The sequence below is a fragment of the Battus philenor genome, unplaced genomic scaffold (genome assembly GCF_028537555.1).
Source record: "Battus philenor isolate CCGP_79_NKW_IND1 unplaced genomic scaffold, ilBatPhil1.0.hap1 SCAF_23, whole genome shotgun sequence".
In the NCBI taxonomy this organism is placed as follows: Eukaryota; Metazoa; Arthropoda; class Insecta; order Lepidoptera; family Papilionidae; genus Battus; species Battus philenor.
Window position 1 is genome coordinate 11,447,382 of NW_027181686.1, and position 27,712 is coordinate 11,475,093.

Here is a 27,712-nt window from a genome sequence, read left to right on the forward strand (position 1 = left end):
CATTCCTTCCGGAGTGCTATTTAATAATATTTAATTTCGTCTATAAGTAAATATTTAACATTTTACAATTTTTTAACTTCTTAAAGTAAAAGCTCTCTGTCTTCACGCCCTTTATCAAAGCTACAAGAACGCTGTCGTACCGTCGTAGTTTCAACGGCATTGGCCTAGTGTCTGTTTTAAGGTAGAGTCGGAGCTTTCCATCCGATAGAGAAGAATTTCCTCGCGGGCCAAGGATCCAGTAAATGTTCTCCGTGGCATTGAACTTGCGACGGCAGCGCGGGCGCACCTGCGCGTGGCCTTGTCTCCGCGCGCGTATGTGTAAACGTCTTCGGGTATTTTCTCTCCGTCTCCGTGAGTCGTTTATTTTCGACTGCTATTTCGGACGCTGCGTCGGCGGCCCTGCATTCTATATTTTTAGTTATCTGCTTATTTTCTTTTTGTTCGTAGTTCGTCAATTGTGTCTTAATGTAATTTAGAATTGTAATCGTTCAATTTAACATATAAATCATAACCAAAGACCTATGTGTGTGTGTAATGACCTAATTTGAACAAGTTATGTAAAAAAGATTTAACCCAAAATTTGAACAAGTACTGAGTCTGTATAATCTTCTTAAATATCGGGATCATCTCTGAATAACATGCGTTCAGGAAAATGAATCAAAGATCAGTGTCATTTAGTTCGTACAATATGTTGATGTAGTGTGTATGTAGTGATCGCAAAAGAAACGTAGGGGAAGAGGAATGGGCGTGATTGACCATTTGCACAAGATATATTTGTTGGTTTTTATCTTGTATGTTTGCAATTTTTTTATTCCAATCTTTGTCAGTTGTTGGTTGGATCTTTTGTTCAAAACTACATTCGATTCTAATTAGTCATTTTTGTGCCAATATCTAGTAGGCTTTTACAACTTACATAAAAGTATATTCTGTAGCATAAAAGAGATGTTTTTTTTTTACATTGTTGCTTTATTGTGATTAACATAATCTACGGGCTTAAGGCAGCTGGGCGCAGAAAGCAATTAGCCTGAACCTCGTACGTAAATTAGCTGGAGAACTTCGTCAACCTCGGCTTGGGCGCCATTACATGCAATGAGCAGATTGGGAACGTCGAATGAGCTGTCAACCCATTTGCATTTGGATATATACAAAAAGCACATGTAATCTTGGTCATGAATTCAAGAGTTCTACAGAAGAACTAAATTCACCGACGTAGCTCAAAGAATCGCTCGACGGAAATGGAAGTGGGCGTGGGTCTCGTGCAGCTGACAGCCGTTGGTGTCGAAAGATTCTTGAAGGGTTACCAACAGTCGATAGATGCGGCATGAGTAGGGTTCCCACAATGTGGACCGACTACATAAGCAAGATCGCGAGATGTTAGACACTGCGGCTTTAAGTGCTGGAGGTCCAGTCGAATTTCGATTATCGGGCACTAAAACAAAAATCGACTCCATATTTAATTATCAAGTACGTTTATATCATAAAACCAAAAGTAGGTTGTATCAGGTATGTTGCGCCATTGAAAATAAAATCTGCCACGCTGTTTTAATGAAAGCCTGGGAATTTCCGTCGACACGTGAATCATTTAGATGCGTTTAAATTGGTGAAATTCCGTCAATGTGGCGCCCTAACGGGTTAATTAGTCTCCCTAATTGCCGACGAGGGCATCGGCCGTGCTCAGGTTACGGGACCTTATATCTTTTTTTAATTTCGCAGGAGGATCTTCTGCGACCTTGACACTTTAAAGTGACAGCAAAATAATGAAGTTTCTTCTTTCGTCCATTCTGGAGAGGGGTTCCTTTTCTACTCATTTTACTCTTTAACTGTGTTCTAATTTCGCAGTGGTAATCGTGCAAACACTAAAAACACACAACTCTAAAAATTCTCTAACTCTAAAAAACTCTAAAAATCATAATATGTTCCAGGACAAGCGTTAGGCACGCTGACCCTTTTTTGAGGATGTCACATTTAGACCAACACGTCGTTGTGTACTATGAAACATTTTGTAATACAAACTCACGGGAAGTTTTTAGAATGTTACGTTAATATCTTATCGTGAATAGATGTAGATATTAAGTACGGTATGATATAAACAATGTGATAACTTTGAATATTTCCGAGCGCCATTGGCCCCTATTCGACTGTGGAAACCCTTTGTCGGTGCGTTGAATGAAACGCAACCTGTGATGTTTAACTTAAAGCAAATAGTTTAAACTGTTCAATTATTCATATTGTCACAAAGGATCATACAGAGACTGATAGATACATGTGGTATAAGATTTTATGTTTACGTTGGCTTTAAAGGTCAAACAGAATATTTGTAAGCTCCGCCGTGCGCTGCAGTTCCCGAGATGCAATGTTGATTGACCTTCGCGGCTGGACCTCTGGCTGGCAACAGTGGCGTACTACCCACACGCACGTCCCCGCGCACACAGGCGCCCGCGTGCAGCGGCGCGCTGACCCGCCGCCCCGCTGCCCCGTCGCCCCGCCGCCCCGCCGTCCCGTCGCACTGTGACGCATCAATTACTCCGCTCGAACACAACAACGTGCCTTGTCACTCAAAACTTCACTTTACCTTCTAAGTAATACAGTGTATTTTCGCATGCGCACGACGCGCCGTGTGGGGAGAATCGCGCGGGAAAGTGTCCATTGTATTTATTTTGGTACGCAGCGGGCAAGCGGAGTCGCACGCGAGTGCACCGCTCCTCTCCCATCCTGCCCTCCCTCGCCCCGCGGCCGCCTTCACTCTGTACCTACCGCTCTCCAGTAGGCCAACGTCTATACGTCAAGGTTCCTTAACAACACCGAATAGTACGCACAAATCTTAACTGCGTAAATATAAGCTTGATTGGATACTAGCTTTTAAAGGGTGGAATGTGTTGTTCATTTGTCAACAAACAGCTTCAAAGTTTTAGCATGAAGTAATCACTTTGAAACATGTTACACTTATTATTTCTGTTAGATTGCGAAAAGCCAATAACTTCTAACTGTATAAAGTCTAAATATAAAGATATTGTGACACGTGAAAGAGAGTGATAAATAAAGAAAAGAATGAAAAAAAATATTGAACAATAAAGTCCTTGATCCCAAAAAGTTTGGGGTACGAGAGGCCCCCTAATAGGTTTGATGGCCTATGTATTCATCTATTTAAACGTTTCATACCTATAACATAATGACACTGGTATGTCTGCTTCAGTATTCCTCCTCCAGTCTCTCAATGCCCGGGAGGTAGGGTGCTCCTAGGGGGTGCGGGTGTAATTATGAATTTGGATGTCACAGCAGAAATAAATACGCAGCCGATGACGCGATGCCTCGTTGCTAATCCGCGCTCAGTGTGGCCCCGTGCGGATTTAAAATTCATGAGACGGATTTTTCGGGGTCGCTAACGGCACGCGCTTGCATTCGCTTACACGTATATACACGTATATATGGTAGTATTATACACTTTATACGAAATTATTTATCAGTATCACTAAATGGCGGTAGAACTAAAACATTTCAACTTAATGTTTGATATTATTTTAACCAAAAGCCTTGTTCACGGGTACTTAGTTCCTGAATTTCATTCGGTAGAAGCCATGTCTCCTGCAGAGCAATGATGTCAGCTTTTCGGCTGAGGGATCGAACGCACTCCATTGATCGCGTCAGTGATCAGTTATAACAGTATTATTTTAAGAACGTTAAGATTATTCCGATTTTTTATTCGTGTTAAATAGTAATTCAACATCTATCAGCGTCAATCACTCGACGTTTTAATTACACCCATTGAACAATCAGATTATAGTAAATCAGAAAGCCGTGTTCACATTAACCAGTCGAAGTAAATTCTTCATCAGATACGAACACGTTTTAACAAGAGGCGGTAATGATAACAATGGGTCAAAGTTTTTACGCGAATGTTATGAAATTAAATTCATCAAATTCATTGTAAAATTGCATAAGCACCACTTGATAAGAATGTGCGAGGGTGTCAGAAGAGTTTATGAGAGGCACGACCTCTCCTGAAACAGTACGGAGGATACAGAGAGACTCAGGCACTCTTAAAGTACAGAGGGCGTACGTTGTATGTGTTTTGTTAAAAGATAAAGTACGTTTCTAAATATCTCTCAAATAAACACAAAATAATTAGTTAACTTCTCGTATCGAGAGAACTATGGTTAGTTGATATTTAATAATTGATTTTATTTACACTTTTAACTAAATAATAATAAGAAAAATATGAATACATAACGACTTATACCTTATTACAGCTATAAAAGCTATAAAGGGATATATATATATATATATATATGACTATATTTTAAACCTGTTAGTTATGTCTTATCACCTATATAGAGTGATGACTATGGAATATGTTGCAATAAGTATTTTTGTATTTGAAATGTGACAGGTCGGTCAACTTTTGCCATTACAGTTTGCAAGAACAGGTTGTAAATAATAATTAATTTTAGTATGTTACGCTATTTATTATTTTTTAATACGGTAATCATACATTAATTTTTATATGTATATATTTTTTTCGTATAAATTTTTTTAACTAACAAACCAGTATATTTAGCCTTAGCTAACATGTCACATTCTTCCTCGCATCGGAGAAGTTGCAGTTCTATAGGTCAACAGGGGTCGCCTTGTCTGATCCAACCTCCTAGCATTTTACATCGCCGTCTGTTGCACCACGCCTCGCCTTGTGAATGTGTTACGCGTGATCTTTGACTTTAGAGTGAACATAACTGTTAACAATCTCCAACATTATGTGGTTAATTGAGTTTAGTTTTGTAAAGTAATTACGAATGTAGAGCAGGGCTTCTTAAACTTTTGTAATTCACGACCCCATTTATGATTGCGAGTTTCTTGGCGACCCCATACAAATATAAAAGAAAAATAAATTAATATTTTTAAATGATTTATTTATTCGGTAACAATATACATATGAAAATATATAGTTTTAGAATTCATTTTGAATTATACAAAAATCTAAAATTAAAAATTGCACAAAAAAATATAAAATTGTATTTATATTACTTTAAAACCTTCAACAAGTGCGCGTATCTAGACGCTGCAAGTCCACTGTATTCCACCAGCTCTAGTGATGTTATAAAATGGTATATGTATATATATTTGACATCAAAATTTCTCGACCCCAGAATTTTGCCACGCGACCCCATTTGGGGTCCCGACCCATAGTTTAAGAAGCCCTGATGTAGGGTAATCTTAGATATAGTAAATGTCATTGAGGTGATAGGAGAAGCCTATGCTTTGGAGCAGATGCCTATTGGCTGCTGTTATGATGATACTTCTTGGTAAAAGAAGCCAAAGGGGACATAGCCTATAATCAGGCTAAAAGTCGCGAAGACACCATTTCATTCTTGTGTGTATATATAATGGATGTATTGCTGCTAGTTTAGACTTTGTGTAGCTTCATTGGTATTAACCCATTCGTTACCAGCGCCGGAGTTAGTCGGCATCCACCTTGTAATGTACGCTTATGTGTAGTTCCCTGTTTTAAGATTTATCACAGTCAAATAAATAACTAACAATTTTCATTAGTTATATTTTTAATTAATATACCAGTAAAATCTTTAAATATAACACTTAAATGAGAAAATTGTAACATCGGAACGTACTGCGGTAAGGAAAGGGTTAAGCTCGTGAAAAAGGAAGTCTACAGGTTAAAGAAATTACGCTGGGTATTCGTATCCTTATTACCTCGAAGATGCACGCACGAAGAGGGTCTATACCTGTGCAGGTGTATAGTGTAGTGAATAAGGTGTAGTGTAAGTTATTCCAGGCTTAAAAAAAATTACGCTTAGTATTCGTATCCTAATTACCTCGCAGACGCACGCACTAAGAGAGACTATACCTGTGCAGGTGTATAGTGTAGTGAAGGTGTATAATGTAGTGTAGTGTAAGAAGGTACAGTGTAAGTTATGGGAAGCGAGGACTTACTAGGCGGTCGGGAGAGACAGGGGTCGACTCCGCCCGTCCTCGCTTGAACGCGGGCGCCGGCTTCGTATGTATTTGTGTGAGGCTTGTTCGGTGCATCTTGCTCAACGAGTGCTTGTTGCGTGGAGCGCGCTGCTATTGTGTTATTTTGTTTCGAGTGAATAGTCTGATCTGAACTAAATGATTAAGTTTTTAAATATGTTTTGTCGGTTGCGTTGGTTGTTGTGCTCGTGTCAGCGCAGCGGGCGCGCGGACGTTCTCAAAGTCACCGCTGATAACCCGTTCGTCCGGGGAAACGTAATAACAGAGATTTATTGCTCGCGCCCGAATTGCGCCGCGACGCACACGCGCGCCTCGTGCCGCGGGACATGTTATTGCTTCTTTGTACACCCTGGAATGCCTTGACAAATATATTTAATGTCGCTAAATATATGGCTATTACATTTAAGAATGATCAAGGTCAATAGAGAGAGCTATACAATCGTGTAAGGCGAGAAAAAAGGATATGCGCACAAGTATCAAGATCAACGGAGTTGATAGATTCGGCGCAGATAGGTTCCGCTCCGGGTGAACTACGACGTAGTTAAGGTTTGAAAGACGTAGTAAGACGTAATAGCAAAGACATTAAACACGTCCAATGCAATCCTGGTCACAATTGTGGTCTTTGAGCTTCACAGTAAGCGGCTATTGTTTGACATGACCATTATAGTAATTTTAAATTGTAATTTTTTGATGTGTAAATAAATTCCTCTTGTTTATCTTACATAAGTTAAAGTGCGAAGAATATTGCCCAAAGCGTACAGTCGCAGAGGCCTTAACATTCTAGAGTGGGACCAGGGTTCGTTAAATTCAGCGGTCATCCTTCTAGAAGGCGGACAGATGATCTTGTTAAAGTCGACATCTATGTGGGAGGTCTTTGTCCAGCTGTGGACCTCCTAAGAATGATAGTGATTTTGATCTTACATAGTTTCTTCAAAATGAAGAAAAAACAGTACCGGCAGACTTTACCTTAAGTTGTTTAAGTGGTATCATATTTACACATAAATAAGTAGAATTCTCAGCGGTCTAAATAACAACACGTATGTAGAAAAAAAATCTTTAAAATGTGGTCTCCATTAGCTGTTATAGGATATCTTTAGAGTCACCTAGATATAGATATATTCAAAGTCTTAACCAAAGACAAACGCGTGTGATCCTCTGCGTATTGCAAAAACAGTACACCTCGCCGCTAGGTCAACGGAGGCGGATCCGAATCAGCTGCGGATGCGAGCCGATAGCGGGCGCGCCGGCCGCCGACGTCACCGCTCTATTTATAGCTGACCCTCGGCACCGCGCCTAGCTTGTTACATGTGTACGACACACGTCTAGACAACGAGTGCAACTATATATATATATATATATATATATATATATATATATATATATATATATATATATATATATATATATATGAAAAAAATTTACAACAAATTACTTGGATTTTAAAGCAAAACAATTTTCAATCGATTACGATCAACGTTGGAAACGATACCATAGGTAAGAAAGGGACCAATATTTAGCCACTTCCGCACATGCAATGATAATCGTGCAACAAAGTGCACCGCCCGCCAGCCCGCTGATTAATGCGGCAAACAATGCGAATTACACAACCGCCATTAGTGCCAAACACAGAGTCTACTCTGTGTTTGGCACTAATCGGTGTAACATAACTCCGGAAGATGCCCCGTGGAGGGGTGAAACACGTGTTGAGTAATTTGGTGGTGGCGGTTGTGTAATTCGCATTGTTTGCCGCATACGCATTTATCAGCGGGCTGGAGGGCGGTGCATTTCATTGCACGACTACCACTGCATGTGCGGAAGTGGCTAAATATTGGTCCCTTTCTTACTTATGATGGACTTCCGCGAGGTAACGCCTGATTCCATTAAACGATATCATATTTTGCCATTGGAAACAAGACGCAACATTAGTGATGTTTGTTTTATAGCGAACATCGCAAACGGCTCAATTAATTGACTGTCCCGATTTAATTTACAAAATACTTGCGCGAACTAATTAAAATAACCTAAGAAAACGACCACTACCACACGCACCAACTGCATCTACAAACTACAGGCGCAACGCTTTCTGCATACGCGCAGTAATTACTTATAACGATATATCATTACACTTGGATATTGATCTATTTAACACCAGCGCACGTCAAATTACCTTAAGTAGGGAATACTTTGGTGATAATGGGAGATAAGCAATAAGTGTGACAATATAGCACGGCTTGGCATGGTTCATTCGTTTTGTTGTGTTTTTTTTGTATGTTTAATAACATCTATGAATATCAACGGTAATGCGCCAGTACGACCGACACTGGTCGGTGTAACATCTCCTGAGGATGCCCCGTGGAGTGGTGAAACATGTGTAGAGTAGATTAACGGTGGTAGTTGTTTCGCATTGTTTACCGCGCGCGCATTTATCAGCGGGCTGGCGGGCGGTGCACTTTATTGCATGACTACTGATACATAGCGGAAGTGGCTATATATTTGTACCTTTCTTAGTTAGGATTGACTTCCGCGAGGTAACGCCTGAATCTATTATATAAATGTGGAAAAAGGTTCACATTGCATTCTTCATCATGCATTTGTTTTTGTGATACCCGAAGAAGGATCATATGCAGATCATTACGATTGCGTTGTAGCCAATGAGAAAGAAACCAATTGTTACTGACTATATAATTTGTATTTCGTGTCTGGGAACTGTCAGGTATCTAAATCATCTAAAAATAAGTTGATACAATTTGACATATACGACTCTTTAAAGTTTTTGCAGAAATTATATATATGTATATATATACATGCTCAGAAGAGCCAAATTCGATGAAAAAAAACTTGCAATGGCAATATTGGCAGCCTACAACCTCAAACAGAGCCTCGAAGGTTCCAAACGCGGAAGAGTCAACATTAAGAAATATATATTAAGCACATTTTTTCCTCAACACAATTTTTATTTCACAACACGCTGTGTAATTTGCATATCATTTTCAAATTATCATTACATAAAATTTCTTTGATATTTCTCAATAATTCAACAAGTAAACGGTCTTATTGACTAGCGTGATGTTTATTTTCGGAACAGTATAATTCATGTGTTATAATTGACTTAACCTTTCGTCAGTCGACCAGTTTGTATTTAATATAAATAACATTAACAATTGTAAACCAATACAAAAGTAGCCGAAATAAAATATATGACGTGAATAAACTGATGTCATGTTTAAATGCGTATATACTTGTAAGCCACTCAAAATGTGTGACTTCGTCACCACTCATTGCCATTGTTTATTTTAATTTCACATAAAGTCAACTCTATTAGTACAAATATAAACCCAGATAGTTTATTAAACTAGCTACCATCAAACAGTTGTAATTTTTATTCATTACTAGCCGATCCCGCAAACGTTGTTTTGCAAAAAAATTAAAGTTTTTAATTAACAAATGTAAGATAAGGGTTGATCGTAGAGGGGTGAAAATTTAGGTTTGTATGTATTTTTGTATGCTGTATCATAATAAAATAAAAACCAAAAAAATTGTCTAAAAAATTAAAAATAAAATTTAGGGGTGGACCACCATTATCACTTAGGGGTATGAAAAATAGATAGTAGCCGATTCTCAGACCTACTAAATACGCATATAAAATTTGGTAAAAATCGGTCAAGCCGTTTCAGAGGAGTTTAAGTTCGAACACCGTGACACGAGAATTTTTTATATTAGATATAACCATCACGTCAGTTTCTCCGAAGATTCGGACGCTGCCCGCATTGAGCGATTTTATCACGACCTTTTTCTGTTCATCTAGTGGGGTGTTTACCCACGTTGTGACTAATGGCTCATGTTCAATAAAATGTCAATGTCTTATCGATTTATATCCAACATTATGAATGTGAACATTATGAATATGACGAAAAAACGCTAGAATATTTTAGTCAAGAGGTTGCTATAAGCATCGATGCTGATCGATAGCGTGACTAGACAATACGCAAAGGAAACCAATTAAAGTAACACATGTGTACGTACACTAGTCCGGGTGCGACCCCGTTTCTTTGTTCCCGTGCACTTTCCAGCGCAAGCCGATTCAATAACATACGCGCGTCCAATATTTTATTTGGCTTTATATAAAGCTTTATACTGTGCCCGGATACATTGCGGACATCCGCAAAGATCCGCTGCGCTGGTTTATTTCATCGCAATATTAACCTTTTCCTTCCGGAATAATAATCTGTATCGATATATATACTCACGCGTTTTAAATAGAAATCAATTTTCAAACTGGATTTCATTATTAAGTTTTGTTAAAAAAAACTTATTTTATAAAAGTCTATCTAATAATCTAATGCAGTACTATGTAGAAATCTGATTCAAAGCTCCCATGATAGGCTTAGAGCTTTACTACCTAAACAGGTGCTTCTGCACCGAGCCAGATATAAAATATCACGGATAAAATATTGTAGTTATTTCTTATACATAACGGTGTTTCACTGTCATTAGATGTATGTAATATTATATTTAAAGGTAATGTGCAATAAATTTATTTAATTTAAAAACATGTTCGTGTTTTGCGACCGATGCGGTAAACACATTGAAACCAGAACCGATGTAACGCGTGAAGCCTGGTGTTCCGATAAATCTTACTCTGCACATTCTTATAATGTTCTGTGTAATGTAAGTGTCGGTATTGAACACAGTGGTGCGTATCACAGCACGTATTTCGCTTGTTCAGGAATATTGAGGTTTCTGTTGCACCGTGGTTGGGCTCCCGATTCGTCACAACTCGTGGCGACTGTTGTTGATTTTTCCTATTGTTATGTTCAGTTTCAAGACGTTTTCAGCACATTGCACAAATGCCTACTTTGATCATTTTTTTTATTGACATTTGTCTCGTAGTGTGTAAATGCTATACAGGGGTAATTCTAGGTGTAGAAATTTCAAAAGGGTTGAATTCATAGCTCATTTGACAACAAAAAGTTTATAGATTTTGTATCTATTCCCAATCACACCATATAGAATAAACACGCTGAAATATGGTATATTAATTTATTTTTTCACAGGATTACGAGACTAGTTACTTCTAGCAGGACAAAATCTGCGACGACAGATGTAAAACAATAATTAATTTTATAGTAATCTTAAATTTGAAAATGCTTTTTCTTACTATATAATCATTAATTTTTGTTAATATGTACATTTATTGACATCAAATGAGATATACGTTCGCCATATTAAAATTTTTACATCTATAACGAATCATCCTGTATATTGTTTGCACTGCCAACCGAACAGTGCACAACACACGTGAGGTGCGGCCGGCGCCGCGTACCGCGCCAGTTGTTAAAATGATTTTTGTAATCACATTATGCAGGTGTCGGACTTAATCTCATTTTATGTTGCGTGAGAAATTGTCGTTTTTACGATCGCGATGCGACCGGGCCGTTAACCCAATAATAGGTGACGCGACGCGCGTGCATTGCACTGTTCACCAGGGATCTGAACATGGAAGGTTGCTATTCCAACATCTAAATGATGTCAGACTAATATATATATATATCTAATATATAAAATTCTCGTGTCACGGTGTTCGAATTTGAACTCCTCTGAAACGGCTTGACTGATTTTTACCAAATTTAATATGCGTATTCAGTAGGTCTGAGAATCGGCTACTATCTATTTTCTATACCCCTAAGTGATAAAGGTTGTTCACACTTAAAAAAAATTTTTTATTTTTTTAACGAAGTTTTTGGTTTTTATTTTTTTATGATAAAGCATACAAGAATACATACAACCATAAATTTTTACCCCTCCACGATCAACCCTTATCTTACATTTGTTAATTAAAAACTTTAATTTTTTTTGCAAAACAACGTTTGCAGGATCAGCTAGTATATATATATATATATATATATATATATATATATATATTTAGTCTATTGTTTTGCACAAGAGAGCCGTCCTCTATATCTTCTAGAGAAAGTTGTTTAAAGGGGTCAATAGTGGCCTCACGATGTATTAGGGGGACCGGAAAGTAATGTCGTTTCCTTAAGTTAAATTCACGACTACATTTTTAACAAGTTTTTATTTCTAATCAACAATATGTTCACCATAGTCATCAACCTTTTGCCATCTAGTATAATATCAATGCCGGAGCGATAACATCAATCGGTTTTTCTGTATATGTCGACAGAAATAACTTTACTTTCTAGTCGATCTAATATTTATGATAATAATTTGTACATTTACAATAATTAAGTAATCATAGTGTATTTACAAGGCTTTTATTTTTTATTTATAGTTAAATGTAATTGTTTACGTAAGATAAAACTAATAAGGATGGTTAATTGATTTATCAATGCAGCGACTCATTAATTAGAGATATCGTGGACTCGTGTCCGAGCCATCGCGCCGGCTCTACGGAATTCTCCGATCCTCTGTTGCGATGCGCGCGGAATGTACAAGTCAACTTTCAATGATGATGACGTCACCATTTTTAAAATCATTAGTTTATGACAACCGTGACGTCATCGAATGTAACCTAGTTCCCGCATTCGGGGGACTCCGGCTCGAATTCGAGTGCCGGTCTGGCGTAAAAATCAGGGAGGAGTCAATAGCCTCCCCGATAAGCGGAATAGATAAAAACTAGCCCTCTGCAAAACAATTTCAAAATGTGCCATTGAAAGGAACAAAACGCAAACACAATAAAAAAATAGAAAATAGATAAAAAAAGAGGATAAAATAGAACCAAAGTGATACATAAAACTGTGATAGAGAATAATTATAGGATAAGTGATAATAATGTAAAAAAAAAGTAATAACAAAAGAGGAAAGAGTGAAAGATTGAACAGAGCAAAAGAGAAAGATAGAAGAACTGTAGCATGAAAGATAGATAATAGACCGAAAGAGACAATAAAGTACGAAAGAAGAGAAAGAAAATAAAAAAATATGTGAAAAAATAAATTGCAAATAAAGTCCTTGTCCCACCATAAATAGGGGTACGAGAGGCCCTCAATAGCGGGGGTCATAAAAAAAAAAGAATGTAACCTAGTCAATGATAGGCTATGTTTGTCAGACTTGTCACCTAACGTCTTATGTAAACAAAGTCTTGAAGGAAAGTATGTTCGTGTATAGAATAACCACTTGTCTCCACTTACGCAAGGCGTGGGGGCGGCTGTGCTCTGGCGTCGGGTTACAGGAAGTGCCCCGTCTCTGGTCGCGATCAGGCGGCGCCGAGATCGAGTAAGTGCAGTGTCAGTGCTTGCGTGCGGGCTTACAGCTTACAATAAACTCTTTCATTCGCTAACATCGATCGATATTACGTTCTATATATAGTATGATTGTTATAGGCACGTAAACAACAAATTGTTACTGTAGTGTTACTTAAACAATGTGTCGTGATCGTTGACAGCTGATAGCAGTATAATTAGCCGTTTCATTCGAAAATATACCTTCAACTGGTCACTTTGAACTTAACTTTCTAACTAGAACCCTAATGGTAATAGACAGTAATATAAAAAATGTAGTACGTAATGTCCCTCGTCTTGAAAGTTTCAATTAAAATTGGAACTCCATTGTCTATCAACTTAGACTACAGTTAGTCGATAACCATTACAACTCCATTCGGATAACAGTTAACATTGGATTGGAATCGGAATCGCGGTTAAAAAAACTATAGTTATCTTGCAAAAAAACGTTGCAACGCGGACCGTTGGTTAGAGCTCTTATAGCGTCCGTCTCACGCGAACTTCAGTTCAGCGACGTCGACTGTTTAGTTCACATTTAAATCGAAGTATCGGCATTCAGTGCTCTTCAGCGTAATTAAAAAAAAAGTAATAATGAGAATTATGCGCGCAATGCGTTTCCGCGATTCATTCAAAAGCCGCAGCGCTGGATTATGAGATTAATTTTTAATTAATTTCCCGACTCGACTCGCGCCGCCGTCTCGATTTATTTCTCTGCGCAATAGAAAAAGATGTAGTTAGTTGTACACTGTATATTGTATAGAGAGGCTCATTATTATATATTTATTTGTCTTGCAAGCAAACCAACTACAATACCCGGCGATAAATATTGCACATCGACCTTTGGAAAGAGACAGTCGGCTAATTTCGGCTTCATAAAGCGTTATCTCTGTCGCACACTACCTATGTGACGTTTTGTTATTCTGTGTATTTCGTGCGAAATTAACCGATTGTCTCTTTCTGAAGGTCGATGTGCAATATTTATCGCCGGATATTGTGTCGCACTAGACTCAGTCTATTGAAAGCATCCGGTGATGATGTGATAACAATATATTTTGGAATCTTGCTCCAATTGGTAACTCATTTGATCATTGAACGCTTCACTAGTTTTATGGAAGATTCTCCTGAAAGTTTTAGGGCATATTCACACAGATAGATAAATTTCATTTGAAATATTGCGAACCAGGCGCCTGGTAACAGTCAAAGATAATTTTATATGTCGTGTATAAACACGTTAGTCTTTATAATTACACGTAATGTAATGTCTGATGCTTAAATGTGTATTTGTTCGTGTAAATATTGTTGATTTAGGAATAAATATTTACGGATTTTAATTCTATTGTATACTACGTGAAAAGTGTTTTTCTGAAAATTTTCAGTTAAAACTTCATTTATCTTAATGATTGGTGTGGCGAAATTGGTGGTATTCATAGTAAACGTTCTAGAGTCAATCAGGACTCTTAGTCTATATTTAGGTACTATTTTAAACTACTCCTATATCTGATGTCAAAAAGTGTGAACAATATTACAGTACCCGGCGATAAAATAAATATTGCGTTATCTTTGTGGCACGAAATACGCCTGACAAAACGTCGCATAGGTAGTGAAGAACAGAGATAGTGCTTTACGAAGCCGAAATTAGCCGATTGTCTCTTTCCAAAGGTCGATGTGCAATATTTATTGCCGGGTATTGTAAATTCTGGTTTAAGGTCGTTAGACATGGTTACCAAGGATATAAAGGCGTAAAATTGAACTCAATTTGCGGTGATATTAGTCACAATTTTGAATAACAAAATTCGTTAACCGTTACTTTTAATAATAATTAAATGCAATAACCGAAAGCTATTAACGACCAGGGATTACTCAATTCTTGATCTTTAACGACTTTTAATATTTACATGCAGCCTTCAACTGAATGACTCATTAATTGTTTTTAAATTATTTATATAATTTTATATTTATCTTACAAAGCTGAATTATACATTCGTGAGGTATGATGTTACTTACTTAAGTATTTCTATTCCGTTTTATATTTTACTCTTCATACTTCCACGGCACTCGTGTGCTGGTAATTGTCTCGTATTTTCGAAAACAGTTCCGCGGTGCGCTTCGCCGCGCCCTTGCTAAAGGTACAATTAAGCTGGAATATCTCTTACAGCAAGTGCATAGAGTGCAATATTGTATGCATTGATATCGCGGATGTGCGGTTCAATGAACGACATTATGTCTGGATGACTTTCACTTTCGCACGACACAGCTACGTCCCGGAGGCTGTGTCCAAGGTTCAGCTTGTAACTTAACCTGTTCCGTGTGCATATTACATCTAAAGACAGTTTTTTTTAATATTAAGGTTCATTTTTCGTCATATTGTGATTATCAAGGTATTTGTCAAAATAAAAACGTCACAGTTGTTTAACTTAAAATCAGGCTACACAGGATGCAAACACATCTTAAGAGGAGAGCCTGCACAAAAATCCTTTATACGGTTATTTTAAGTTCCTTCTAAGTGCTATGAGAACCGCCGGCTACCTCACGATACCCAACAATAGGTGCCGTGAGGGCCGCCGGCTACCTCACAATTTTTCATCTGTACATCTAAGGAATATTATTTTTTTCCGACCCTCCGGTAATTATTAGCTTCATTAGGCACCTAGCAACTGGATCACGGGATGGTATACTCTTTGCAGCATGTTTTAGAAGCGGCTACCATGGGTGCCAATGAGATCGCGGGCGGCCTCACTTTTTATAAAAAAATTACATTAGAATAAGTATACAGAAACCTTTCTTTGTATTGAATTCACAATTTATTCATATTTCAAAGCTGGCTTTGAAAACCTACCGTGTTTTCTGTGTTACAAAAACGTGACCCGCCGGCGACCTCATGGCACACAGAGTACTCTGTTGCCTTTAAGTGCTATGAAGGTCGCCGGCGGTCTCAGTACATAATGATATACATAATGTGTTATATTCATTCATAGAATGTAAAGACCCCAAATTTTCACATAAAGAAAGCCTACACTTGATATTTCCATTTGGCACCTGGGGAAGTCATGGCCAAAACAGCTTGGCAGTTAGAAGGTTAAGAATAATTTTTCAATTGCAAAAGAAGTTTTTTTTACGATTAAATTTTAAATAAGTTTTTCTAATTTATTACACGATAAATCATATAATTAAGAAATCTTATTTTTTAATACATTGTATTATATAGGAGGTCATCCAGAGATATCGAACAACTCCAGGAATAAAATATTACTTCACTTAAGTTTAACCAGTATGAGTGTAATTACAGAAACTTAATAAAATATATCACTAAATTATATGCGTGACTTTTGATAACTTTCCCACGACATGGTGCCGTAAAATCCACATGAAATATGAACTCGAATCGCACTAAATTATACCCCCGCCGACTGCGACGTGGAAGCCTAGCTCGTGCACTCAAACGACTTCTGCGGCAACTTCGGCTTTACTTATAAAGTTTGCGTTCTATAGGTGGCTTCATCTCGCACCACACTAGGAGCGATGCTGGGGTTTCTTCTGTTACTTCTCTGAGCTAGATTTCCGAAGTGATACTAATATAAGTCAGGTATTAGCTTCAGACCAAGTCGAGTTTCAGCCCTATCGACACGAGCGCTAAACGGGCATTAACTGTCCAAGTAGAGGTCCTCGGGAACCCTTGAGTTTAATCACTACATGGAGCGTCTACCAGAGTTTTCTAAGAGCTCGGCGGCCTCACAATTCGGTGAAATTGTAGTATGTAGTGGACTGAGTCGAAACTTTCTAGAAGCCCTAGAAACCTTTAGGAGTCCTAGGAAGCCTAACACATCTTTTATGGCAGTAAACCTACTACCTTAAAAGGCCTAACAAATAGAGCGTGGGTGGTGAGTAATACTGTTATACGGAATAAAACAGAAAAGACAAACAGGTAGCTAATTTGAAATTAATAGCACAAATAATAGAACTAGTCAAATAATAATAGAATAGACAAGTGTAGTAATGGACTAAAAAAGGAAAACCCAAAAAAAGAAACTGTGATATAAAAAATAGGATAAGTAATAAAATAAAGAATTAATGATGTACCTAGCCACCTAAGAGTAATAAGATGATGGAAGGAAGGCGATGAAAGCAAGAAGGAATGCAAGAACAAAATGAAAGATATTGTGAAGGAAAAAAGGTAAGAATAAAAGAAATTAAGAAGTATGAAAGTGTAGAATAAAGATAAAATTTTGAAAGACTTATTTGTAAACAAAGACCCTGATCTCTACAAATTAGAGTTACGAGAGGCCTCCAATAGCAGGGTCCATAAAAAAAAATAACAACGAGTAACAGTCCAATTAGAGGTCCCCGGGTACCCTTGAGTTTAATCACTCCGTGGAGCATCCACCAGAGCTTTGTAAGAGCTCGGCGGCCTCACAATTCGATGAAATTGTAGTATGTACCGCACCTAATCGAAACTTCCTATGTGCCCTAGAAACCTTAAGGACTCCTAGGAAGCCTATCACATCTTTTAAGGCAGTAAAACTACCTTAAAAGATGTGTTAGGAAGAGTGTTCTCAACACCCTGCACCCTGCACCTGCGGAATCTGCAAATACCATTTGGATATAGAGAAAGTCAATAAAACAACTATCGTTGTGTGATACCACAATTGAATGTACTAAGCTCTATCTTAAATATCTTAGATTTGTCATTCATATTGTCAATTCCTGAATAGCATTCATTAAATTTGTATTTAATTGTGTGTTCTGTGTGAACTGATACCAACAGTTTCTAAGGGAATTCCATGAGTCATGTCTATGTCTAGCAATAAATGTCATATAGCTGAAACGATGATGATGTTGTTGACTCCTGTTATACTGGTGAATAAATAAAGATCATACAGTATAGTCAATTTTTGTCATAATGCAGATATTTTAATACAATAATCCTAGTTTTCGAAACTCTGGAGTATTTATTATCCATTATGGGTCGGTGTTATACCACTTTCTTTTTGAAACTAACGGTGCTAACACCTTTTTGGCCTACCATTTAAGTTAAATTCAAAACGCAAGTTAAAAGTAAATTAATAAAAAAGGCTTAGAGTTTAATAAACGAATATTTAAATGATAAGAGTCCTTGGCAGCGATGTTGCCTGATTATTTTGATTTTATTTAGGCTATATCTGGCAAAGGGTATGTGTGTAAATCTGTATTGATAACTTTGTTAAAATAAGTTGTTTTGTGGAGTTACTTCCTGATTATCCACAACTATAACATTTTGCGAAACAGAGTGAAAAGTAAAATAAGTTAAAAAATAGTTGACCAACAATAAGAGTTTGATAAAGGTTCCAATGTTGAATAAATGTATTTTTCTCTATTTTTATTTAAGTACGTTTTCACAAACTTACAGATGGTGTATCTCTTTTCAAAACCCATATAAATCTAGCATTACTTCTCTTACTCTACCTGCTTGTATTATGTTTGTCTGACGATTTCATTTCTTGACGACAAGAATTATAAAAAAGTTATAAATGTTATCTCATACGAGATGTTTGCAGAATGTATCTCGTCTACGTTATGCCTTAGAGAGATGAACTCGTGCTGCAGTAGGAGAGGGTCGGGTGACTTCCCCGGCCCGCTCCACTGACCGCGCGGCCCCTTTGAACTCCGCCCGTCCGCAAAACTTTTCACACTAATCATTTCGCTGCGAAACGTTAAAATAAAAGGGTTAAATCTACCTGCATACCTAGGTACGTTCAGAGAAATGGCGTTTTAAAATTAAAACAGGTAGCTGGGTAACATTTTAAGTGTCTTGATGGTTGGCCAAACGCATATCTATGAAATGACTTACCATTTTTTAATTAGTCTTGTGGCGTTCACCACTGGACATACTGGACTGCATTTTGGTTAATGTGCAACGGAATTACACCAAACAATTCCCCCATCTCCTTCATCATCGTGCAACAAGACGCACAGTTGAAATTCCTACTACCCGCACTAAGCGTTTTGCTAAAACTTTTAATGCGAACAGGTAGGAAACAGGGAGTAGAACAATCTACTTTCGTCATTGTTCCTGCCAACTGTAAATTAGGAGCCTTCAAAAATAAATAAAAAGGTTTCATTTAGCTAAGCATCGTAGACTTCGTGATTATTTAAGATTAGGTAAGACAGAGGTCTAATGCTTCACCTATAAAGGATAAGGAAACCTCCATAGATTTTCAATTAGACCGGTCGTAAGCGACCTGGCGTTCAGCGATCAGCGTCTTTCGAAGACCTTAAAAAAATCTTCTGTCCACCATGTGGGCGGGGATGTCCTGCGCTTGCCAGTCTCTGGTCTCCATTTTAAGACCCTCTCGTACGACGATATCCCACGTCCTCCTTTGTAATATTTATATACATTTCGTATGTTATAAATGTATACCATAATAATTGTTATTTATTAAATTACATCCTTTAACTACAATTTTGAATCATTTAGAGCGAGCTTATAAATCTTTGTCGGTATAAAGCCTCAAAACATTTATCTAATATATAAAATTCTCGTGTCACGGTGTTCGAACTTGAACTCCTCTGAAACGGCTCGACTGATTTTTACCAAATTTAATATGCGTATTCAGTAGGTCTGAGAATCGGCTACTATCTATTTTCTATACCCCTAAGTGATAAAGGTTGTTCACACTTAAAAATTTTTTTTTTATTATTTTAAGGAATTTTTTTGTTTTTATTTTTTATGATACAGCATACAAGAATACATACAACCATAAATTTTCACCCCTCTACGATCAACCCTTATTTTTTATTTGTAAATTAAAATATCAATTTTTTTTTGCAAAACAACGTTTGCGGAATCAGCTAGTATTTTTATACATTTTTATTTTTAATGTTGAGTATATACGTGAGATGGAGCGGCGCTTCCACATGCACTGCATGCAAGTGGGCCATGTTGCACATTGCAGCTATCTGATATCATTTTACATTCGCCTTTGATGTACAGATTCAGTATTATTAATCTCGAAGAAAAATTATGTTTAAAAAGGGCACGATATAATTCGGACGAATACGTAGTTTTATTATTGTGTTATATTAATAATATGTATTAAACCTTATTTATTAATATAAGTATATGTTATATACGTACGTATGTATGTCTATGTATGTTTATGTTCGTTTATAAATATGTAATTTTTGTACACATAAACTACCCATTGTACTTTTTTGTATATTATTGTAAAACTTATTAAATTTATCTTAACGTGTACAATAAAGAATATAAAATAAAAAAGAAATAAAAAAATTAAAGTAGTTTATACTCAGTTTTCGAAAATTATGCTTTATTATTCATATTTACTCGTAAAGTACGCCTTTTTTACCAACAGATAGCACATATTTCAACGCTTAATATTTTTAATAATTGTAAGAATGCATCATTCAAATTAATAGTATAGCAAGTAGCAATAATTATAGCACCGTAGTCGTGCACGTAACAGAACGCTCTTCTTCATGAGGGCCGTTCCATGGTACTTCTCACTTCCTCACAAACTCCCACGTACCTCGCACGTGCAGGCGATTCCGTGAGAATGCTACTTTCGTTATTACAAACCTGGGGGATCTATATAACTTTCACTCCTGGATCACAAGTCTCTCCATAGCATCGTTTCATTTTAATATAACGCAAATAGCACCTCCAGACTTCCACTTTGAATCTCTTGTACTTTCAAACTATATGTAACATATTGAATATACGGCCTTTTGTTACAATATCACGACATTTTTTTCAATAGAATAGTGTGAATATCAACATTTTTTACAACACAATCTGAGATCACAAACAAAAACTGTTATATTGTACACTGTTTGTATCGGATTCTATTGTTGTAAAATAAAATACGATGTTATTGTTTCAAAGATGCAACGACGCCATCGCTCTGAAATGAAAGATAGCGATCAGTTGCAATGGAAGGATTTAATTCCCTTGCGCGTTGTATCACAGCGCCGTGTGTCAGTTGGCGCGGTGTAGGTGAGTCCTATCTCAAATGACGCCCGCGTCCGCTGACCACACGACCGCAGCACCACGTATCGCGCGCAGTTTCGAATTGCACTAACAATTCTACTTTTGCCTTGTTCAAATTAATTGACATTATTGTAGTATAAAGAAAATGATAGAGAAGAACTCATAACGCTGGTCAAACAAAGCGCTGATACGTGGGAAAAGAAACATGAAGAATATTATAAAAAGAGTACGTGAGAACTTGAAGATCTTAAAAAGAGATGTTGTGATATTGGTTTTCGTTTTCTCTTCTTGTTTGTCGTGCAAATCTTGATATATTGGATCCACTTCTTGTTTTTCTTCTACATTTCAACCAATAGATGCCAACTGCAAAGTAAAGGTCTCTCCAAAGACCGCTTTCGCGTAATGGTGGTCCTGCCAAGGTCGTTGACGCGACGCGACGGCTCTACTTCAATTACAACTATCAAATATTTTTTTCTGTAAAATATAGTGGAAAGATGGCATTGCAATTAAATATGTGATTATTTAAGCTCGATTAAGTTTTCTAGTTAGCGATGGTAACCAATAGACCCGTAAGGTCTGTGAGGTCTGTTGTTTCGATTCCCAAAATGTGAACATTTTGAAATAATTACAATTGTTAATACTCCTAAAAAGTGCAGTTAGACATCCTGGGAAAATAGACTTAACCTGGAATGAAAAATCTGATATCAAAAAATTCCTTCTTAGCCTCTTATTTGTGGATAATTATCTGAACTCTCTAAATAAGGAGACACAAAGTCCCTGATGTATTGGGGCGTGTTAAAAAGATAACCAAGAGAGAAAGAGAAAAAGAGAAAGAGCATCATTTTAGTGTCGCCATCGTCACCTTCGCTTATTTGACCACCGATATTCATTTGTCCTGACGTCAGTGAAGCCTTATGAACTCCAAGCTGACCACTCAAGGCTGCCAGCACGTGTCGATATCCTATCGTCTATAATAAGCTTTTTAATTCAGTTTCAAAAATAGTTAACTTAAACTTAATGTTAACGATGTTCATTTTTCTTCTAAGTTGTGAAACTCTCATTAGTTAGAAGGTTTTGCTTTATTCTTGATGTCTTTGCTTCTGAATTAGTGCAACAGAGGCATGTGGGGAGCGTTATGGAATACCTCTTAATAACAAAATTCAAGTAATTAACTGTTTTGTAAAAGGGAGCATCATACGCAATGGCGTTCCGACATTTTGATATCTGCGTTTCTCTCTAATCTATTACTTTTATATTCTGTCTACAGACATTTCAGATTTTTAGTTTTATTGCTTATGTTAGAGTATCTGTTATAGTACCTAGAGATACAGATCGCACATCGGCCTTGGGAAAGAGACAATGGGCTAATTTCGTAGAGCTTTATCTCTGTCGCACGAAATGCAACAACTTACAAAACGTCATACAGGTAGTGTAGGACAGAGATAGTGCTCTACTAAGCCGAAATTAGCCGATTGTCTCTTTCCAAAGGTCGATGTGTAATATTTATCGCCAGGTATTGTACTTTTGTTTTTTTTTTCTTACAATATTTGACCTTAAATTGTGTATTTTTGCTTTTCTAGAATAATTCCATCCCTATTTTTAATGTGTATACGGTTTAGTTTTGTTACAGTAGACATTCTTTTTGTGTGTGTAAATATAGATTCGTACCGGCTATCTACAGTAGGTATCGATGTAAAAAACAAACACATGCTATTAGACCTACATTAGGTGTAACGGCTCATTGTGGTGTTTATATTTATTTACGTGCATATTTACCTACCGTCTGCGCTAGAGCTGCGCTAAACATGTGTCGTTTTTTTTTTAGGGCGTAGATGAACTGCAGGTGAAATAAGCCTCTGCGGCAAACTGTTTTGTTGACTGTACAAAGATGTGTACGTGCGTTTGTACGTGTGTGTGTGTAATGTGTGTTGTTTTTTTCCGGGTATATATAGAAACATCTAGAGAACTTTTGGAATGATTCAAGTAATGTCTTCCATTGCGGGTGTGAAAGTGTGGGTACACAAAAATAAAATTCAACACGCAATATTGTTAAAGATTACTTATTAGGATTTATAATGATTTGCGCACGCGCACCGCAAGTCCGATTATTGTTGCGATGTTAGGGGAAGGCATATACCTTGCAGTGGGCGTCCATCGCCCGACACGAATGAATGATATCAAAATATTACACAGGACACCAGTTACAATTAGATTAAAAGCTATTAGATCAGATTTTGTGCTCCCTCTTTCTTGCTCCTGTTAGATGTGACGTCGTACCGCTAACCCTCTAATTCAGGGTTTATCATCATCTTAAAAGGTAGATGCTCACTGCAATGTAGATCACCACGAGGTCTAGTCTTGTTCTGTCTTTATCGATCCGAGGATATTTATTCATAATTTTATCATGCTCCATCTACATGCAGCCTGTTACTGATACGTCAAGGATGGCATCCTTGTAATCTTTGGCGGAGGATCTATGTCCTGTATCGGGCGTCTATCGGCTGATATGGTGATGATGATGAACGTTATAAATGATTAATTATTTCAATCAAATAATCTTAAAATGATTAAATGCGCCGTCATGTATGTAATTATCTAATATATTCGACAATGACGGATCTTCGCGGCGCTGCAGGCGGAATTACGGCTTATTAGTGTACGTAAGCCGTGACGGTGTAATGAGATGTAATGAAATATTGCCTCGTCGAGGACGGCGGGAAGGTCGGACGGTCGGACTCGGCGGTCGTAGAGTCGAACTAGTCACGATACGAAATGATTGGACAAACATCTCTATACTTACAACCGTAAATAATACGGCAAAAGCTATATAAAATTAATATTTTAAATCTATGGCTATGTCATATTATCCTACAGAATCCTTATTTAACATATACCTGTATATAATAGGTACTCTGTTTTTTTAAACAGTAGGCGAGTTTCCAGTGTCATTTACGATTGTGAACGTCATCGTCTGACCTGAAAGTAATAAATTTGTCGTCACTCGAATACGCAACGACAGTTTAAGATGACAGAGAAGTGTTTCCCGACGTTGGGCCCACGCTCCACAGCGGAGTAATTTGATTGTTAAGTGGTGGTGCTTTAATATAAAAATTATGTATGTTACTTGGGAGGCATAAGAATTTTAAGGTGAGGTATGATGATAGAGTGAAAGATCATTTCAAATTCAAACTCTGTCTGATTTTAACTAGTGCATTAAAGAAGCGAGTCCTGAATGTCCAAAGGCCGCAATGTGGTTACAAGGACGTACATTAATTTAGACGATAATTCATCACCATCATCAGCACATGACTCCCCTGAAATTGTAACAATGACCGGTCTTTCGCTGCCTTTATACTGCGACTTCCCGACTATGTCCATTGGTCCACCTGATTCTTACTGATCGTCGACTGAGCGTTGTACATTGCCCATTGCCACTTCGGACGAACAATTCTGTGACCTTAGTTGGACGCTCATTCGAATACTTCAAATCATCGTGGCATGCGCGATGTGGGCGGTTTGTATACGGCTTATTGTTTATAAATGATTTCACTGAACCATCGGCGCCGATAAGACGTGTCTGTACAAACAACGCGCTCGGCCGCCGCGCAAACAAATCCGCTCATATTCGCAACGGTGAAATGCAGAGGCGCGGGCAGGTGGGGCCGATGCGGCGAGCGGGGCGGGCGGGGCTGTGTCAGGTGCATGAGTCAGCGCCACGGCGCGGCCTGACTCACCGCTCCGCCTCACGAGTGAAACAATACCTAATAGTTTCGTATTGACTTACAATTGATAAGTCATCAGGATGTCATCATATATTTAACGCATACTGTTTCAGAAGTCAACCGGTTTTTCTTTATAAAAAGTTTTATTAAATGAACTGAAAACTAAAGTATAATAAAAATATATTCTTTTAGGAATAATGACGTATATTGCTTGCGTACTATCTTTCTCAGCCGGCTGTGGTACCTGATAAAGGTATGTCGCATTGCAATGGAAGAAATAAATCAATGTGACATATCTCAAAGTGATCACCTTATATAGAATGAATGTAAACAAGTATAAAAGATTTAAAGCTTATTGCTTTTTTTGAGTGTAGCTCTCACCTTTAAAGCTGTTACAGCTAAAACAAATCAGCCTGTATATTGAAGAAGAAGTTGTTATATACATCGTTTTCTAACTAGACCTGCTTTTGTACTGGATAGGTTTAGTGATTTTCTCGCATAAGCAATCATAGTTCAACGTACATCTCACTCGACCATTCGTAAGTCGGTATTTTTAGATATAAAAGTGCTTTCCATAATAGGCCAATACTTCTATTTCTTGTCACTTACATAATTAACAGAAACTTTTGGAAATTAATAAGGTCATGTACTGTCGCACACTGGCATCGAATCCAACGCCGACCGGTCACGTACTCCGCAACAAATCACATGAACACGAGCTGCAGACATTACCGCATGTGTTGTTAAGCGCTACGTTTCTATTACGGCGTATGTGCGTCAATGCACCCATTACATTGCGGCCTCACTGGCTGCGCGCGCGCAACAGTGCGCAATTGGCAGCGCTGCGGGCGCATTGCACAACGCGCGCGTGCGAACGCTCGCGCTCGCCCTGAATACTAATCAGCTTTAGGGTCATCAAAGGACTTTCTGTTCCATTTAAACGGCTAGACTTTGCGCAATTAGATGACACTTTAAACCTATGAACTCAATTCCTAATCTGTAGTTAGTAATTTTTCTAGGTTCTTCTTTTTCGTGTATTCTTGGCACAAAAAGGTGATCATTGGATTCGCTGCGGGTGTTCTACCGGTGTCTGCTAGTTTTAGACCCTAGCCGAGGCAGTTCGCACGTACAGATTCAGGGTCCATAAGGGCCTTCATCCAATCGTACCATTGTTAAAAGCAACAAGTAAAAAAAAAGTGAAGGGAGGAAGAAGATAGAATACCAGATATAGTGACGGACGAAAGAAGAAAAATAAATAATGCCATATGCAAACTCTTAGCGAAATCAAAGTCCCTATCCCAAAAATTAATAGGAAAAGGACAGGTTTTTTAAAACGGGGGCCCATATAAAATCTTACCATCGCGAAGTAGAGTTTCTCTACTTTATATTAGCTAGTGAGATTTAGATATTGAAATCATCATATATAAATTGGTCTTAAAAAACGCAATCTTTATTTAGTTAAGGAATCGAACCTAAGAAGTCTCAGTCATCCACCGCTAAAAGGTAGACGATTGCCAAATATAAAAACATGATGTTCAAACTTAGATCTAAAAATATGCAGCAATTGTTTTCTAAGCCAGTAATTTTACTGTTTCTACAGTCCTCGTAAAGCACTCGCATAGTATTTGCAAGCACTAATCCGGTAAAAAACATATAACACATATATGCTAATGTTTACCTTTATTATTGTTATAACTGGCAACTAGGCCGTGTGCGTAAGTTAAAATGAGGACTTTCATTATTTTTGTTTGTTTTGTAGTGTTTAATACTTTTTTTTCCTCATTATTTTTTATGGGGGGTTTCATTACTCCATAGAGGGTTGAAGTAGCATTCACATGAGAACGTTCCGTATTGTCACTACCGCTATCATACTTATATATATATATATATATATATAGAGAGAGAGAGAGAGACAGAGAGAGAGTAAGAGATAGTCGGTGACATTTTGTTAAGCTAAAATTCACTATTTGTATATAGTACACATATTATGTATCATCACACCTGGTTTTCATTTTCCTCGCCAAGAACGAAGGAACAAATCAGTTTCTCACTGCCACCCGTGTAAGAGTAATATTAAATCAATGTTACGAACTGAAAGTTCCAAAAGAGCCGTGTATGGTTATTAGAAATTAGTTTTAGGCGCTTTTAGCTCGAGTAAATTAAAAAGTGACTGTCGTATGAAAAAACATTGCACCAGTAGTGCATGTGCATGTGCGTTCGGCTTGCGGGCGCGACCCCCGGCGCGGCGCCGCGTGTGTTCGTCGCCGTAAATAAACCATTTCCCACACCTATCTCATTCTGACATCGCGTCTGTCGCCTGTCACTTGTCGCCCGTCGCCTGTCGCTTGTCGCTTGTCGCTTGTCGCTTGTCGCTTGTCGCCCGCCGCGCTCGTGTGTCGCTCCGCATTCTCTCAGCCTTGCGAGCGGGTATCGGATGGCTGGGTCGTGAATGTGACAGTTTTAATTTACATCTAAATCGCTTGCGAAAGCGATAGCGCGCTCGTGTGGGAAAGTAATGGTGACCGCCGTGTTATTATGAGCGTTATTGCGGCTGCGCAGGGTAGGGGGGAGACAGGTCCACGTCCTGATGGTATTTGATCTTAGAGCCATTCCAATGGCGGACGTAATGCTACAGTAGAGAGTTGTGTAAAATAACCAGTAGGCAGGTGTGTGAATATCAAGATATAAAAAGGAATAATTCTATATATATATATATATATATATATATATATATATATATATATATATATATATAATGTAATATACATTGCATCATAGTGACCATG

The 27,712-nt window shown here is 37.7% G+C and overlaps 1 protein-coding gene across 7 annotated transcripts in view; it reads left to right on the forward strand.

The window, feature by feature from the left end:
* The window catches only part of Smr (Smrter), a 208,524-nt gene that overhangs the window by 115,953 nt on the left and 64,859 nt on the right, over positions 1-27,712 (forward strand). The window lies entirely within an intron of this gene.